Genomic DNA, 15,000 nt, shown 5'->3' on the forward strand with positions numbered 1-15,000 from the left:
CGGAGGGTGCAGGCAATATATATTAAGTTAATATCTGATCCAATGATCAGGGGGACACCACACGGGAACATCTGCAAGAGGGACAAATCACGTGGTTGCTACCAACAATCAACAACAGGGCTAACTTCCTCGTTGAGACTAATCCTCATTAACTATACATCGTCTGGGATTGGGATATTACCGTGCAAGTTCATTGAAGCATTCAGCTTCCACAAAGCGCGTTTTCTCCATAAATTCGCTACCCTCGTAGCCAACGATGCACGATTCCCAGGTCGACCACCGAAGTATAGCCAAAAATCACGCTCGCAACACACAAAACTACTAGAACGTCCACCCCCTCTTCTACTGCAGAGTTCCGTGTCCGCCGGAAAGTATACCTCCGCCTCCAACGTCACCTGCTGTAACAGTAATATTGACATATAATTAGGGAACTATGGTATTTGTAGAATAGGTAATAACCCAAAGCAGTAGTTTTGGAAAGAACTATTTCCTACAAACTATCACGGGATCGTAACACCCCCACCCTTAACAAAAAAATCACATTGATTTTATGTAAAGTGAATGCTAGCAAGCAAAATAACCTTAGTAGCAATATAACCTGCAGATTTCTTTCCAAACCCTATCTCCGCAAAGAAAAAGTTGTATACAATAATTCCTTTACAATAGTCAAGTAAAGTATATAATCTACAGACTAAACAAACATAGGGAAACCTTACAAAATTTCCAATAGAAAAGAAAGCAAATTAATTACATATACAAAGCAAATATGCGGAATAACAACATTACACTCTAGACAGGGCATCTGGTATTTTATTATCTTTCCCAGGAATGTGAATAATTTCCAAATTATAATCCTGCAAAAACATTGCCCCAGCGGGTAAGTCTACGATTTTTATTATTGAACTGCTGGATGTATTTCAGTGGATTGTGATCTGATATATCTATAACTTTAACCACTCTGAGCACTAATATATGCCTCGAAATGCAGAAGAGCTAATATAAGAGAAAGAGCCTCTTTTTCTATCACTGAAATACTTAACCTGATGCTTGTTTAACTCTTAGAAAAATATGAAATCGGATGACTTACTCCATCCTCACACACCTGCAGCAGAACGGCACCTTACCCTTGATCAGAGGCATCTACCGCAAGGCTAAAAGGAAGTTCAAAGTTTGGTGCCCTGAGAACAGGACAAGAAGTCAATACACATTTAACGATTTCAAATGATTCTTTACATTTGTCATCCCACACAAATTTGGAATGCTTTCTCAACAAGTTGGTTAAAGGTGCAACAACATCTGAATAATTAGCAACGAAATGGCTGTAGTAACCAGCCATTCCCAAGAATCTTTGCAATTCCTTCTTTGATGAAGGCACAGGGAATTCTTTGATCTTTGCAACATTAACCTCTTTAGGAAGTACTTCACCTTTCCCAACTACATGACCCAAAAATGTTACAGTAGCTTCACAAAAGACAGATTTACTGAGATTAATCACCAAACCAGCATTGGACAGAGCAGTTAACAATTCCTCCAAATCAACAGATGGGTTTCAAAGTCATTAGAATAAACTATTATATCATCAATATAAACAATACAATTTTTTATTCCCCGAGTAACCATGGCCATTAATCGTTGAAAAGTGGCAGCGGCGTTCCGCATGCCAAAGGCATCACTTCGAATTGATACAAACCATCACTGTCACAAATGCCGATACCTCTTTTGCTCGATTAGTCAAAGGAACCTGGTAATATCCTTTTAGGAGATCAATTTCGTATGAACTTTGAATTTCCTACCTTATCAATGCAATCGTCAACACGCGGATAGGAAAAGAATCTGCCTTTGTTGCTTTGTTGACCTTGCGATAATCAATGCATAATCGACTTTGTACATTCTCCTTTGCAACAACTACAATTGGTGAGCTCCATGAACTGCTGCTGGGTGTACTAAATTATTAGTTAGCAAATAGTTTATTTCCTTTTCAACAAATTCTTTCTTAACAGGATTTAATCGATAATGGGCTTGCTTAATTGGCGTTTCACACTCCAATTCGACATCATGCTGTAATAAAGTGGTCCTACCTGGTGTATCTCTAACAGTCTCGGGAAACTTCATTAACACTTTCCGTAATCCATTAATTTGGTTAGTACTCAGGACAGGACTTCTACACACATTAGGTAACAAAACAGAATTATTACCCGGCCAAGCAAATTCTTTCTCTGAAGTTACACATTTCGAATTAACCTCCTCTGAAATGTAATTCAAATCATTCACTTTGCTTAGAACTTCAAAGGGTCCCAAAACGTTATTCTGTAAACGAAACCTCTTACACCCTGTGACAAAACCAGTTACTTTATCTCCAGGAACAAAGAATCTTTCCTTACTTTTTAAATCATACAGAGACTTCATCTTACTTTGACTCTTCAGTAAGTTACTCTTTGCTATTTCCCACATTTCGTAAAGCTTGCCCTTACCATCATGAATGAAATCAGCAATATTCACTTCGCTCGGCCCATTATCTTCCCAAACTTCTCTTAACAAGTCTAATGGACCTCTTACTTTATGAGCAAACACCAAGTTGAATGGAGCAAAACTTGTCGACTCATTTGGCATAGAGCGTACTGCAAACAACAAATAAGGAAGATATTCTTCCCACAAACCAACCTTTTCATTGCACATCTTCCGAATCATTGCCTTCAAAGTTTGGTGGAACCTTTCCACAACTCCCTGTGACTCTGGATGGTATGGAGTAGATGGTTTATGCTCAATTCCAAAATTCTTAAACTGCTGCAGGCAATAATGGAATGGATCAAAAAATTTGTTTTTCCACGATCAGACTGGATGGTTTTAGGAAGACCAAACCTAGAAACAAAAAATAAGTGATCAAATGTTTGGCAATGACCCTAGCTTCTGGGACTTTTAGAGGGATAGCCTAGGATATCTAGTTAACCTGTCTATGATAGTTAGTACATACTCAGAACCCTACTTTCGAACGAGGTAGGGACCCACTACATCAATGACTACATGTTCGAAATGGTTCTCCTAAGGAAGGAACTGGAGAAAGGGGAGCCTTAGGAATTACCATATTAGGTTTACCAGAAATTTGGCATTGGTGACACGTCTTACAATATTTCTTGACATCTCTTTTTAGACTTTCCAATAAAGAAATTTTTCCTAACCCTGTCAAAGGTTTTAGTAATACCCAAGTGACCAGCAAACAAATCATCATGAGCTTTTCTTAATATACCATTTCTGAATTTAGAAGGTACAACAATTACCTATGCTTCAACAAATTTCCCTCTCGTTTTGTTTTCGAATAGGAAACAATTCTTATAAAGAACTTCATTATCCACTTCATAATCCACTCCTTTACCCTCTTTCCAACTTAATTTTAATATGTTTTTAATCTCCACGTCCTCACCTTTTGAACCTTTACTAAGTCATCTCTATTCCAATTCATTACTTCTTCAGAGCAAATAGATTTATTGTTACTTACGTGCACCAATGAATCTGCATTAAACAAACTTCCCAAGTCAGGATGCTCAACTTCAAAATCGGTACTTTTACCTGACCTAGTTGTCACAAGCACAGTTTCAGGTTTAGGTACTAACACCTGTGGATTGACAAAAACTGTAGGATTACAGCTTACTTTACCTTGAGCAAGATCATTTGCCAAAACAACATCAACCTCAGGTATGGGGAGAGTATCAACAACTGCAAACTTAGACTCGCTGGCAACAATGTCTGAAAAAAAATATAGTTCAACTACCGGACAAGATATCCACTCGTTTCCAACACCTTTAATAAGATTATGCTCATTCAACCACTTACTGCCCCCTGGAATGGCTTTCCGTAGAATTAAAGATTGAGAAGACCCTGTATCTCTAAGTACATTGACATTATGACCCTCTTGCCAATTTTCAAGTGTGCTGATTTTACCTTGAGATTTAAACCACTTAAAGTCGTCATCCACTACCTGTTTATCATTAACGAGCATGACAGAATCCTTCTTAGGACACTTAGCAGCTATATGCCCATTTTTCCCACAACGAAAGCAAGTTACCCTGCCCTGGTACTTAGCTTTAAAATGCTTTTTGGGGTTGAAGCAGGACCACATCCTTAACTTGATTACCATCATTAGCAGTTACATTAACCCCTGTAGGCAATTTACCAGTTTCATAAGCATTATATTTACCTTTAACAGCAGGCTTAGAATAACTACGGTGTGTTAACATGTACTCATCAGCTAACCGAGCAGCACTCGCTAAATTGTCAATTTTCTTTTCATTTAAGAAAATACAAAGGTCTTTAGGTAAATTGTGCTTAAAATTTTCCAATAAGATTAACTGACACAATTTAGCATACTCACTCTTGACATCGCTGGATCTCAACCAATTTTCAAAATGCTTCTCCATTTCACGAGCAAACTCCACAAAAGTTTGATTGGAGGATTTTCGACTGTCACGAAACTTTACTCTGTAGGCTTCAGGAACCATCTCATAAATCCTTAAAATGGCTTCTTTCACTTTAGCATAATCTTGACTATCTTCCAACGACCAGAGAAGCCCAAGCCTTTAGAGCCTTCCCGGAAAAGCAGTCTGAGCCATGAATGCCCACCTATCCTCACTCCACTTGAAATTTGTTCCGCTACTTCTAACAAAAGATATGAAAAGAAAAATTCTACGACGTCACTCTCGTCAAACTTTGGTACGTACTTCAACATACGGGAATCTTCATTACCAGAAATAGGAGATCGGGAACCCGTCAGCCTGGCCAATTCCAGCTCATGATCACGTTTCTGCTGTTCATTTTCTAACTGCTTCATACTAAGTTCATGTTCACGCCGCTTCTGTTCATCTTCAAACTCGAGTTTTTTCAAATCCAGTTTCAGTCGAAGTTTCACTACCTCACAGTCTTCGTCGATTTCTTCCTCTAAAAGCTTGAAGTCAACGTCCACTCCATCCGGAGCAAAATGCGCTATGATACCTTTCCTTATGTCATCATTAGTACTACTAACCGTAAACTCCAACTGTAAATAATCCGACACAACCAGCAGTTCCGACTTTTTAATATTAAACAATTTACTACGCCAATCGTCTCTCCTAAGAAAACGAGCGGCATCGTCATTAGTTTCAATTTCCATGTTTTTACCATTAATTACACCATCCAACCTAATGACACTGCTGAAGATCCCGCTGGGATGCCACAAATATGTTACGGACCAATTCTTAAATACTTAAAAAGTTTATTGCCGCCAGATTCAGGCGCATAACATATTTAATTTATTGTCCTTTTATCATATTATATTTATATAGCTTTAGCTGTAATAATAATGATCTTCAGCAGTAACATTAGAGTGGAATAATAAAACATACGAAAACATTTTAAATAATTATTAACAAAAGAAAACCCAATAAAACATAAACTTATTGATGAAAACGTTACAAAACAATCCAAGTGAAAGTTACAATAGTTAACTAGGCAATGAAATTCTGAAAATTACAGTTTCTTAAACGGAGGTGAGGCAAGTATTATATAATTAATAATACTGATCCAAATGATCAGGGGGACACCACACGGGAACATCTGCAAGAGGGACAAATCACGTGGTTGCTACCAACAATCAACAACAGGGCTAACTTCCTCGTTGAGACTAATCCTCATTAACTATACATCGTCCGGGATTATATACCGTGCAAGTTCATTGAAGCATTCAGCTTCCACAAAGCGCGCTTTCTCCATAAATTCGCTACCCTCGTAGCCAACGATGCACGATTCCCAGGTCGACCACCGAAGTATAGCCAAAATCACGCTCGCAACACACAACTACTAGAACGTCCACCCTCTTCTACTGCAGAGTTCCGTGTCCCGCCTGAAGTATACCTCACGCCTCCAACGTCACCTGCTGTAACAGTAATATTGACATATAATTAGGGAACTATGGTATTTGTAGAATAGGTAATAACCCAAAGCAGTAGTTTTGGAAAGAACTATTTCCTACAAACTATCACGGGATCGTAACAATTGCAAATGCCTTTTAACTTGGATAAGTGTAAAATATTAGAAATAGAAACATACAACCCTCATACCAACCTACACGCTACTTGGGAATGACATAAATAGTGTAAAACAATAAGAGGATATTGGAGTTATTATTACCAAGGACTTAAAATCGATAAAACAGTGCATAATAGCTGAAAAGTAGGCACATAAATTAGTGGGTTGCATAAAGAGGCGGTTTAAATACAAAAACATGGAAACAGTGCTACAGCTCTACACATCAATATTTAGACAACATCTTGAATATGCAGAACAGTTTTGGTCTTCAACACTAAAGAAGGACATAAATAGACTAGAAGGGGTACTAGCAAGTGACACAAAGTTAATTCCATCCATCAGGCAAATAGGAAAACAAAAAAGACTAGGGAGCCTGAACATGTATGACTTGGAGACACAATAATTGCGAAGACAACGAATAGAAACATTCACAATACTGAAAGACATAATAAAAGTAGACAGTAACCTCTTCACATCAAACGAAAACTAGACAAGAAATAATGGTTTGAAACTAGAACTGAAGAGATACAACACATCTCATTGTTGGTATTCTTTACATACAAGATATGTAACACATGGAATAAACTGCCACCAGAAGTTGTAAACAGCAACACTGTAGAAGAGTTTAAAAGAAAGCTAGACAAGATCATTAGGATACTATGGATGGATAGTAAAATCTGCTCCTAGAGATAAGTGAGCAAATGATGTCTCCTTGGATAAGTCATTGAGATATCCTTGTAACTCTACTCTCTCTCTCTCTCGCACACACACACACACACACACACACACTTCCTCTCCCTCTTTCTTCCTCTCACTCCCTCCCCCCCTCACTCTCTCTCCAACCCTCCCTGTCTCTCTCTTTCCCTCTTTCTCCCTAACATTCCCTCTACTCTCCACATCATATCGTATCTCCCACCCTTCTCTCTCTCTTCTCCAAAAACACACCCCTTTCTCTCTCTCTCTAGCTTCCTCTCCCCCCCCCCACCCCCCCCCCCCTCTCTCTCTCTCTCTCCCTTCCTCCACTCCCCTCTCTCTCTCCAATCACGATGTCTCCTCGGAAGGACTAACAAGTCCCTGTCTCTCCCCCCCCCCCAACCCCCCCACCACAACCTCTCACTCTCTCTGTCACCTTTCCTTTGGTGTCACTGATGTCTTTCCCACACAGTATTCTTTTCTAGATAGCAATCACATGTTATACAAAGTTTGGTTGATATTGCTCAGTACATTTTAGAGTGATTGTGGCCCATACATACACATACATACAAAAATACATCCATCCATATATATATATATATATATATATATATATATATATATATATATATATATATATATATATATATCACATCAGGAAAACCATAAATATAAAGGAAGAGGTGTCCAATCAGACGACAGTCATGTACACGTGTTTATTAAGAAAAGTTTCATATTGTCACCAACACATCATCAGTCTGCAATTGAAATTCAACATTAAAATAAACTTAAAAATTACAATAATATTAAAATATACTCAGAACGTTAAAATAGGGAATGAGAAGAAAACTACCTATTCATAAGGAAGGAAAGAGCTGAGTGACTAAAAACGGTAAGGTCTGAACACAACGTAAACCTCACGCCAGAGAGAGAGGAGATGACGAGGTGGTGGAGTTTAAAACTAGGTGAAAGGTGCTTAATAAACAATGACTCAAGGGTAGTTAGATGGGTAGTTTGCTTGTGGTGCCAATTATAGAAAAATGTTTCTTTTCGATAGTAACCTTACTATCGAAAAGAAACATTTTTCTATAACAGTCTATGTGCAGGAGAAAGGAAGAGGGGAGGGGAGGGGGAGGGAGAAGGGATAGGAGGAGGAAGGGTTTGTGCTGATGGTTTGACTGACAGTTCTACTTTTTCATAAGGACGTTTACTCTTCAAACAGTGTGGGCGAACTGACAGGCGTTACTGTGGTGAATGTCCTTTTTATCCAGGTATTACTACGCTGCTGCTTGTCTATCCTTTTATAACATATATACTGTGATGACTGTACGTTTTTATCCAGAATTAGATACTGTTCATTTTATTTAGGTATTACTGTTCTATCTGTCCCTTTTATCCAGTTATTACTGGGGTGAAGGTCCTTTTTATCATGGCAATACTGTGCTGTCTGACAGCTTTAACTAGGAATGACTATGCTATCTGTCTCTGTTATCTAGGTATTACTTTATTGACTGTCACGTTTATCCAGATATTACTGTAGTGAATGTCCTTTTATACAGGTATTACTTTGGTGACTGAAAAGCATTTTAAATAATATATCTATATGGTCTCGAGTACATGAAATGAGGTATGATAAACCAGTAGATTATTCACCACATAAATTACAAAGGGATGGGGGAGGGTGGATGGAGGAATTGTAAGGGGAAGAGGGTGCGGTTGAAAGCTACTCTATTATTAAGTTTGGTTAAATGATGTCCACGTGTCCTAATTTTTTTCTAGACCGGTCAAGCTGTTCGGATTCCTGTAGCGCACCAACATACAGACATTCCAAAAACATCCAAATATACGAAACACACACACACACACACACACACACACACACACATATATATATATATATATATATATATATAATATATATATATATATATATATATGTGTGTGTGTGTGTGTGTGTGTGTGTGTGTGTGTGTGTTTGTTGTTTGTTTGAGTGTTTGCGCGTATATTTTGTTTTAGAAGGCTAGAAGAAGGCTACACAATGTATTTCTGGTGATGATATCCTAGAGGAAACCTGAGAAACATTGTTGTCAACGGATACATCTTGGAATGGAGTGTAAACAATGGAGGACCCAGCGACGGTGACGTATGGAGAGTGCCCTTGAGGGACGAGTATGAGGGAAATGTTTATGTTCAGGGATCCTGAGGCCGTTATTTTCAAATATGGAAAGTGATGGTTGGGATTCTGACGCATATTTTTAAATAAATCATAAATATTAAAACAGGAAAAAACTTTAGAAATTGTCATAAGAGCTTTTTGTCATTTCGTGACCCATATTTCCTACAATGTACTTAAAGAAAAACGAAAGAACATGGTGCTAGGCTTCTTTGACTAGTCATTCTCTTATTCTCTATGTAAATATCATGGGGGTTCTTAAAAAAAAAGACGCAAAGATTAAATGGAAAAAATTACTTTAGCTACCAGCATACCTACTCCCCACTCTAAATTTGTTTTAAAATAAGATTTGTAAATGAGTATTCACTTTATTTATACATACGTACGTACACCACACATACACACACACACACACACACACACACACACACATATATATATATATATATATATATATATATATATATATATATATATATATATATATATATATTCAGCAAGTGTAATGCAAAGAGTGATCATGATCTCTTTCGCAGATGCGACAGAAATCCAGCTGGCTTTTAAAGACAAATAATTACTCCACTTGAAAGAAATAGCAAGTAGACAGAAGGGTGCATATATTCTTATCATTATATTGTTCAAGAGTATGTAGAAACCGAATGTAATTCCAACTGGAAGGTAAAATTTCTGAATTTATCCTAGAATATTTTTTTTTCCTTTGTAAGTTGTTTTTAGGTTGCATGGAAGCAATGGTTATTCAGCAACGGAATCAGCGGGTTTACGTGACTTCCGAACCACGTCGATAGTGAACTTCTATCACCAGAAATACACATGTGGAATACCCGAGAATCGAACTCGCGGCCACGAGAGACACTCTATCACCATACCGACCACACCACTAAGGCGCTAGAATAATTTTCTGGCGAGCTACTTTTATATTTTATATATATATATATATATATATATATATATATATATATAAAATGGCAAATAGGAATATTGAATATAAAAACGAAAATACGACCCAAAAGATCATGAATGTTACGGCCCGAAGAGGTATTAAATCAGGTCTCTGGTGAGGCCCTTTGCACGTACATCAGCTTTCGTAGGCATGGGCGTGCAAGAGAATGAATGGAAGGACGGATGGGAGACGGTGCTGCTGCGATGAAATGAGTGACTTTTAAAGGGGAACCAAAAGTTGATGCTAGTTTTATCTATGGGAATAAAAGGGAGATATAATTCATTACCAGAGAGACTGGAAGTTCCGAAACTTGTTAATATTTTAGAAGCAAATCAGATTAAGCTGAATTTAGTTAGCAAATTTATTTTAAACTCCAGAAAGCAATTGCGTTTATTTTCCTTCCTTTCGGTGTTTAACTAAAATGAGCTGTAACAAAGGAAAGCAGCGAAATATTTTGAACGATTTTTTTTATCTTAAAGAAATAGTGTGAACGCCAATCGAAATCATACGGTAGAGTAAACCCATTGTGAGCCTCATCCAGTATATACCCAAGATAACAATGGCTGAAAGTTTCAGAAATTTGGACCCATTGTTACTAAAAGAATAAAGAATTTTTGTATACAAAGAGATTCGCAGTACTATGCATCATCTTATACAGTTCAAATTCAGGAATGGTCATAGGTGCTTTCGCCATCAGTGATGCACTCGCAAAGTGCTGTAACTAATACAAATGTTTCTCTACACTGAGCTATAAAGCTGTCCAGGTTCTTAAACTGTCATTCTTACGAGTTTGGGAATATGAACTAATGATAATGATAATAATAATAATAATAATAAGAATAATAATAATGATAATAATAATAATAATAATAATAACAATAATAATAACAATAATAATAATTATAAACCAGTGCAGACGAGTGGCTCAAGAGTGCATGGGAAGAAGGACTAATAAAAGTAGACGAAGACCCAGAAATATACTGGGACAGGAGAATGACAAACAGAACAGAGGACTGGCACAACAAACCAATGCACGGACAATGCATGAGACAGACTAAAGAACTAGCCAGCGATGACGCGTGGCAATGACTACAGAGGGGAGAGCTCAAGAAACATGAGCTACCTTGCAGTAATAAGTGGTACGAGGACCAACCTGAAGGAGTGATAGAAAACGATCAGGTAAAGATCCTCTGGGACTATGGTATCAGAACAGATAGGGTGATACGTGCAAATAGACCAGACGTGACGGTGATTGACAAAATCAAGAAGAAAGTATCACTCATTGATGTCGCAATACCATGGGACACCAGAGTTGAAGAGAATGAGAGGGAAAGAATGGATAAGTATCAAGACCTGAAAATAGAAATAAGAAGGATATGGTATATGCTAGTGGAAATGGTACCCACAATCATAGGAACACTAGGCACGATCCCAAGATCCCTGAAAAGGAATCTAGAAAAACTAGATGCTGAAGTAGCTCCAGGACTCATGCAGAAGAGTGTGATCCTAGAAACGGCGCACATAGTGAGAAAAGTGATGGACTCCTAAGGAGGCAAGATGCAACTCGGTACCCCCCACACTATAAATACCACACAGTCGAATTAGAAGACTGTGATAGACAAAAAAAAAATAATAATAATAATAATTATAATAATAATGTCCAATTCCGGATACCTTCCCCATTACTGGTCACTGATATTGCTAGACAAAATAATGTCATTCTTTTAAATTCATGATTATTGAAAAAGGCAATGACTACGGAAGGTAATAAGCAGTTCGATATAATTGATGAGTGACCAATTTAAACGATAACACACACACATACACACATACACACACCCTAAATATACGTATGTATGCGTGTGTAAGCATTTATATATATATATATATATATATATATATATATATATATATATATATAGTATATATATATATATATATATATATATATATATATATATATATATATATATAACCCCGCCAAAGCAATCTTCTTAAGGATTTAGTCATAAATCCTCTACTACTGGGCTGTCTGAGTAGTTGTTGCCCAGATCGAATCCCTCAGTTGACGATCCCCTCACCAAAAATAACTCCCTTTTGGTATCATTTAAGACCCAGAGCTAATTGGATATTACGTGACATCTGTAGTTTAGTGTGTTAATAAATAAATAAATAAATAAATAAATAAATAAATAAATAAATAAATATATATATATATATATATATATATATATATATATATATATATATATATATATTATATATATTTAGATATATATATATATATATATATATATATATATATATATATATATATATATATATATATTATATATATATATGAGAGCGTGGTTATCGTTCTTGCGTGTACGTTTTAATTTTACGTATTGTGTGTATGGACTTTATGTATACATACAATGATTATGAAACTATTTCACGACTCACGCGAGAACGCCCGTCCCATGTTGCAATTAGAACCCCCACTTTTCATAAGTAAGTTTTCACTGTAATCCATTAAGCCTTTCCTCATCGCATCTAAACTCTTTTTCTTACGGTCATCATTATCACTCTCTCCATCTCCTCCCCCTCCTCGTTTCCCTCCTTCATAAAGCCTTCTTATCAGCAATTTCTTCTGGGCCTTATTGCCGTCACCTGCAGTGCCGACATCGATCTCTCGCCAAGGAGACTCGGTCTCGCTCCAGTTTGCACCAAAATTCTCTGCTGCCATCTTAACTTCCTGAAATAAAATCGCAGTGTCATATACGTCAAACTATTTTCAGAGGCAGCTGTTAAATGAATGTTAAGACTGCAAAATTCAAGACTTCCATAAGGACAAGTTCGTCAAAATTAGATTCTATAGTAGCCTATGGGTAACTAACGCCTAACCTACTTTATCACCTTAATAATCAGTCTATGGGAACAGCATAAAACAAAACTTGCTGAATTCAGAATTTTCCCAACGTCAGGAGAGCCACCACTATTCACCACCACTTTCCTCAGATTTACCATCAGGTTCTCTCCTCGAGGAGCCTTTTGAAGAATCACTTTCCAGGTTACTCTCGAAGAAATTTTGGATTCAACAGTCTCAGAGGCCTTTGTTTTGCCACCCTTTTAGAGTAAGTTTTGTTTTATTGTGTTGCGATAGACTGATGATTAAAATGATAAAGCAGGGCGGGCTTTAGTTACCCATAGGCCACTACAGAATCTCATTTTAGTGTCCTTACAGAGGTCTTGAATTCTGCAGTCTTAACATTCATTTATCAGCTGCCTCTGAAAACTACAATACGATTTTATTTTGGGAAGTTATACAAATAAAAGAACGTGGCTATTGGACGAATTATATGTATCAGTTTTCGTAGTTTTCAAAGATATTCTTATGCACCATTAATTTGAATTCTATCGCCAAAAATATTCCAAAATCATTCTACAATTTCACTCAGATCAGATACAACTTAAAGAAGATAACGATGAACTGAAAGGAAAAGTCAAAAGACAGAGAGAGAGAGAGAGAGAGAGAGAGAGAGAGAGAGAGAGAGAGAGAGAGAGAGAGAATGGATAGTATGTTATTCTTATACTGTCGAATCATTAACGACAAACTGTTAATCACTATGAAAACAATTAAAACAATATTATCAACGAACGTTCATAAAGTTAGACTAATTATTAGGATTAAAATTATTTTTTTAATGCATACCCATTTTATCGTTAGTAGTAGAAATCAATATACAATTACCTTTGTAATGGGAATAAATATTACATCGGTCTGGACCAAAGTCGGTCATTACCGGTATTAAAATGTAAAATTTTGATGGTAATATAATGATAGAAATCATAAAAAAAAATATTCAAGTAATTTGGAAATTGATTAATCATATATATCTAATGTCATTTCTTCTTATCAATACATTTTTTGCATCATTTTCCATTCTGTAAACTCTACAATCAGTATCGGATATCTCATCATTAATGGGAGTGTAATGAGAGTGATGTTGATAGTAATTATTTCAAGAAAAATTTTAACCTTTTCTTCGATCAAAACATCTATTATCATCTTTATACACACACACACACACACACACACCCACACACATATATATATATATATATATTATATATATATATATATATATATATATATATATATATATATATAGTATATATATCTATATATATATATATTATATATATATATATATATATATATATATATATATATATATATATATATATATATATATATATATATATATTGTTCTAAATTATAAACATACAATATAATATATTCATATAAATCCAAAAAAACACTACCGCTCTACGATTCTCCGACTACCTCTATGAAAAATTGTCGGTGACTCAGCTGTTCCTCCCGAAAAGACTGCCGCTATTCCCTTCCGCAGATAACCTGAACGTCTGAAAATTAAGCCAGCTGCCCCAACTGCGTGTGACCCATGCAGAATTTGGAAAGCCACGAGGCCAGGGGATAACAATGAATCGTCTGCTATCTAGCGGGTAGACCCGAATTAGGGCTAGGACCAAGATTATAAGAAGGGTTTCAATGAAGGAAGTGGCTTAGACCTCGACTCATGATGGTCCCATTTGAGCAGGGCGCTCCCCCCCTTCCCCCTCAACCCCTATCCTCTTGAGATTGCTCCACGTGTTCACTGCTCTCTCCATGGTATTTTCCCCCTATCAGCGCCACCATTGAAGACCGATGAACCCAGGCTATCAGGGAATGTTAATGGTTGAAGGCTGTCAATCACTTCCGCTTCTACTACTGAGCTTATTTCCAATTTCATTGCTACAAGCAACTTAGGGTCCTGGAGTCCCCCCAAGCATCACTTCCAGTCATTGTACTATGCACGTGCTCCCCCTCTTCCTTCTGTGATGCCGTAGAGTTCCTCCCATAGTGCTAGCAATCTGAATTAGTAAGCGTTCCCATTGTGAATAGTGTTGCTATTGTTATTGTGACGTAAGGTAAAATCTCCCTGTGTAAGCCCTTATCCTATACCCCTGTGATTGCTCTAAAGCAATCTACCTGCAGATGTCTTACCACGTGCCTTGTTGTGGAAAGAAAGTGTGGATTCTTGTACACGTGTGACTCAGGGATCATCATAATTAT

Source organism: Macrobrachium nipponense, chromosome 12, assembly GCF_015104395.2.
Source record: "Macrobrachium nipponense isolate FS-2020 chromosome 12, ASM1510439v2, whole genome shotgun sequence".
NCBI classification, from domain to species: domain Eukaryota; kingdom Metazoa; phylum Arthropoda; class Malacostraca; order Decapoda; family Palaemonidae; genus Macrobrachium; species Macrobrachium nipponense.